Source organism: Triticum dicoccoides, chromosome 7B (assembly GCF_002162155.2).
Source record: "Triticum dicoccoides isolate Atlit2015 ecotype Zavitan chromosome 7B, WEW_v2.0, whole genome shotgun sequence".
In the NCBI taxonomy this organism is placed as follows: Eukaryota; Viridiplantae; Streptophyta; class Magnoliopsida; order Poales; family Poaceae; genus Triticum; species Triticum dicoccoides.
Genome location: NC_041393.1, coordinates 611,686,048 through 611,691,168, shown reverse-complemented (window position 1 = coordinate 611,691,168; position 5,121 = coordinate 611,686,048). Strand labels below are relative to the sequence as shown.

The 5,121-nt window shown below is 43.3% G+C and overlaps 1 long non-coding RNA gene across 1 annotated transcript; it reads right to left on the bottom strand.

Moving 5' to 3' along the window:
- Positions 1 to 493: 493 nt before the first annotated feature.
- Positions 494 to 2,651, bottom strand: LOC119335874. The gene is made up of 3 exons (XR_005162104.1): positions 2,430 to 2,651; positions 2,032 to 2,089; positions 494 to 1,594 (listed from the first exon to the last, which is right to left on the bottom strand). It is a non-coding gene; the product is annotated as an uncharacterized LOC119335874 (long non-coding RNA).
- Positions 2,652 to 5,121: the final 2,470 nt, after the last annotated feature.

Below are 5,121 nucleotides of genomic sequence, written 5' to 3'. Positions count from 1 at the left end.
CAAGACAATGGCCGCGGCAAGGCTCTTACCGCGGCAGGCGGCCACTCTGTATCCACGCTCCAGCACATCCACCAACGTGTCGTTCTGGGGCCTTCCCAGGCGCGCGTGGCGGATGGCTGTGCAGCCAGCGGTGCGCGGTGGCATGCGAAGCTGACAAAGATCGCCATCGTGGCGAACGGTGGCGCCCCTGACGGTCCTTTTCTGCGCTGTTTGGGCGACTCAGACGGGCATTTAATGCCTTTGTCCCCTGCCGTCAGGGTTAGGTAGAAAACACTGTACAAGTAACTGTACCAACTACCTTGCCTTTTACATTTGTACCCTTCTCTGCGATGCCACCTGTCGGTGACCCCTTTAGCATATAAAAGAAGGCCCATGCGCAACGTAGAGGGGGTTCGGACCCAGAAAAACACTTAGCTCTCTCGAGCAAGAACATAATACAATCAGACAGGCAGCAGTAGGAGTGTTATCTCTCCGGAGAGCTCCGAAGCTGGGTAAACTGCTCGTGTGCTTCGCCTCGATCTGCTCTTCGTGCGACCTCCGCCCCCCCGCCGAACCGAAAGGGGCTCGGTCCCCATAGGTGTCCGTGGGTCAGTTTCCCCGACAGATAAGTGCCCCAGAAAAATCATTGAATGATTCGAGAGTCCAGATATTATCCAATATGATAAAATACTTCTTTTGTTCCAGAAAATTCCTCAGTGTCTCTTCGAGCTCTGTTATGTCCATGTTGGCTATGTTGGATAGAACACTGGTTTTATCTTCGAATAGTTGCTTGATTAAATTCCTCAAAATATCTTCTCTAGAATAAGTTTGAGAGATGGAGATCCAAGCATGGCAGTCAAACTTTTCTCTGTCCTTCCGGTACACATTTGCAGCCAAAGCTGTCTTACCAAGCCCTCCCATCCCGTGCAGTACTATCACAGAGCTTTCCAAATCATCACTTTGCAACAAGTTCAGAAGTGTTTTTTTATTTTCATCAACCCCCACAAGATCTTCTTCACCAAGGGAACGTGAAATTCTTGCCAGATGTTGAGACCTCTCAACAATGTAACTTGAGTCATTGGTATTCTCACCACCTACTATCGGAACCCACCGATCCTTGGCTTGGAACAGATGCACAAGATTGATCTCTGCTTCCTTAACCAATGAAGCTATCCTATTTAAAGAAAGCAAGACATTTGGATGCTTGAATCCTTTTTAAGAAAGATTCTCCATCCACCATGATGTTTCTGACCGACAATATGCAAATACTCATCCGCAATATCCTCAATCCCATATGCAAGCATTCTCACCTCCTCCACCCAGATTTCATATGTTGGATTCTTGCGATTCCTTACATCCATTCAGCAAAGAAATTCATGTATTAGCCTCAGTTCTCTTCTTATGCGACCCATGCTGCCTTGAAGCTCTGTTAGCTGCGTAATGAACTTTTTGAATTGTGAACTAGCCTGGTTGATTGCTTCATTCCCCAGAGCAGCACCAATCTTTGCCACAGCTAAAAGAATCACTGATTCAGCCATTTGCTACAAGTTTGAGACAGCTAGGTTGAACATCAGGGCACCCTTGATATCTCTCTCAAGATCTTCAAAAGCATGAACTGGAAAAAAGCATTATGATAAATACCACAGTCATTGACGAAATAATCAAATAGATGAACATTACAAGAAAACGAAAAAAAGGAAGGATAACCATAATGGCATTAGCAAATGTTCATGTTAGGAGAAAATCAAAATTTTATCTTATATAATGTAACTAAAACAATGTTATGGGGAGATGCCAGTCACTTTTTAAAGGCTGCAAATTCCACCAGCTGGGAGCTGAGAACATCGGATGTGCTACACTTTATATCAAAATAAAGTTATTATCGACAATCAATCTAGTGACAGATACCATTTTTTTTGTTAATGTAAGAAAAACTACAAGGGACATCTAAAATCGGCTGCAGCTGTGCACGAGTAGATTGGACTTGTAGAAGTTTGCAGCTTTAATCTAGGTTTTTGTGCACTGCGCTCTTGCAAGGATTTTACGTTGCACCTCAGAGTTCCACTTGGCTACGCTCCATCTCTTCTTAGTACACAGCATACACTTTTTCCTGCATATTTGAAAGAAAGAAAATTGCAGCTAAAAGTCTAAAAGAATACAGGCAGAACAAAAACATGCCTATAACCAAGAGGAGATGCATGCAAACTGAGCAGACTGATAAATGTAGATTAACTTGGGAAAAGGAGTGAAGCAGCTTCTGTATTTTTCTGAAATGGTTGATCCTACTGTTTCATTAGCAGAGGCAATAAATGGTACTCTTGGAAGTATTGACTGTCAATCGCATAGTTCTGTATGAAGTGTTATCGAGTTCAGATATGTTGAGCATGAAATTTCACTAAACAATGTAGAAGTTCAAGGAAGTATTGTACAAAAGCTATATTCATGTGTACCTGTTATTGACGCGGCAATCAGATCCTGAAGTTCTTGCAGTCCCCATAACCTTTGGACTTGCACAGATGGTAGTCTAGCCATATGGCTCTGTTGTTTTCTTCAACTTCACATTGCTCATCCATCTCTTATGAGCCCAATGATTGTTCTTTTTAAAAATCAGGAGTGGTTGGTGTGGAATTTCAAGAACATGGTGTAGCTACCGGCAAGTTGATGTCACAAAAGAGAAGACCTGGAAATGTTTTAGTCAAGTACGTCAATCAGGTAGCATCTTTAGTACAAATAATTGCCGCCCTAATTACATAAGTACATATTGCATATGAGTTCACGCGTCCAATTATTGATAGTGACATATTTTGTTGTATTAGTGGCGACTGGCCAACTAAACAATTGCTTGTAATTAATCTGAGAGCTAGTGCTGGCAGCCATGTGAAGGCATATAAGCAAATGGTGGACGGCGACCAGATTGAGACCTGTTAACAGCTTACGAGATGCTAAAGAAGCAGCTTATATTGCATATGAGTTCACGCCTCCAATTATTGATAGTGACATATTTTGTTTAATTAGTTCCAACTGGCCAAGTAAACAATTGCTTGTAACTAATCTGAGAGCTGGTGCTGGCAGCCATGTTAAGGCATATAAGCAAATGGTGGATGGCGACAACCTGGTTGAGACCTGTTAACAGCTTACGAGATGCTAAAGAAGCAACTTATGATGCCTAATTTGTTCAGAATTCAGGCCCATCGACCACGGCTGGAGATCCCATCAGAAAAGAAATAAGTAAAGTTTAAATAGCTGAGAGCCTGAGAGCAAGTTTCTTTTTGTTATACTTACTCAAAGAAAATACTGCAGCATATTTTTTTTCTTAATGGAAATGCAGAAACCCTTCTCAAGGGGCTCGAAGCCAACAAATATATAGCTCGACTGCTCAAGACGTAAATGGCTTGAGGACGAATGGATGCTCAATTTGGTCTTAATCCTGTGTTAGTACAAGCCCAAATACTTGGGCATCCTAACAAAAAAAAAGAAGGGAAAGGTCACCGATATGAGGAATGGCGACTCCTAAAGCAGGGGAGGTTGGGTTGCTTACCTCGTACCTCGCCGCTGCGGCCAATGTAACCTACTCGCCGGTGCAGCAATTTTACTGCACGCCGGCCACAGCAGCCAAGGGAGGAGAGACTGGGCCGCCGCCCAACCTAACCGCCGGCAGGATTTGTGGGACGCCATTGCCTCGACGACGGCGCCGTTGACCACTCAGTAGGGCGCGGGGGCCGTGGGATTGGGCTGTTGCAGTAGGACGGTAGGTGGAGGAGTCCATAGCCCGCTCGTCAGCCCATTTCGTTTGGAGGAAACGGCTCCATCAGTTTAGGTCCCCTGGAGGAGTCCATACCTTTCGGGCCAGGGTTTCTCGTGCCGCCGCTGTCGTCTGAGAAATTTAGGTCCCCTCGTCTCTGGCTGCCATCTTGATGCTGAGAGATGGAGAACTTTGGATCTTCAAGACATTTATGTCATTCGCCATCGTCTAGTGATCATTACAATTTTGTGAGAATAAATTTCTTCTCGTTCTTTTGGCGATGCCATAATATTAGAGAGTTTTCTGTCCTTGCAGATCAGATTATTCCGAGCTGATTAGTTTATGCTGCTATGTCAAACATTTTTTGTTGGTCTGATTTTTTGTGGAGGTGAAATCTTTCATCGACACCATGATGAAGATATAGTGATTCGACGGCCTGCACTTCGGGATCATCCCTGGCCCAAGTACGTTCATCGATTAAGGCTTCCTGTCTTTTTGGATGGGCGACTCAACGCGTTTTAAAAAACCATTATTGGTAATGTTTGTGCGGGTGAAGGAGTGACAACATTGTTGCTCCAGTTCAATTGCAGCCTCTTTACCGAAGTCTTTGGAGTATTTCTTCGAGCAGAGATTGACGTCGTGAAGAAGGTGTTTTTAAGAGATTTCATTGTAATTCTTAGTCATAGAAGTTATTTTGTAGTTTCTTGGATGTAAGGTCCAAAGCAGTGTACATGTAATTGTTACGAGTATGAATAAAGTTGCATGTGTTTCTAAAAAAAAGTACCCTTCGGGCCATTGGAAAAGGAAAAAAAACAGATGATTATTTTTGGAAAATTTTGCTACGACACACTGTACTACTGACCCTGCAATATTTTCTTGAATAACCACCATACAGTAAATTATATTATTTTGTAGCATTACAATAACACTTTTTTTTGTCAAAACACATCGTGTAAGGTACGTCTCCTGTCTCCACTGATGCAAAATTGCAACTACTGGTCTCAGGACAATTTTCAGTCAAGTCTCTACATAACAATGCAATCTCTTGGGACCTAGAGAACTCTGGAATTTTTTTGATCGGACCTCTATGTTGAAATATATTGCCTGGTATCGATCAAAGATCGGATCGGTTCCTTAGACTAGATTAGATCCCAATTTCAAAAAAATTCAATTCGTAGATTAGATCCAATTAGCCACAAATAAAATCCCTAGATTAGATCCTCGCGACCCTCAAATCTCCGGTGAAAATCAGTGCAAAATCGGTGCATACTGCAGGGCACGGCATGATCTGTGCGGTCTATGTGCGCGAGTCTATACAAGCAAGAGAGGCAGGAAGATCAGAGTCCGAAATTACAGACAGACGAGAGAGAGGCGACTAGGGTTTCCCCCTCCCCACCTCC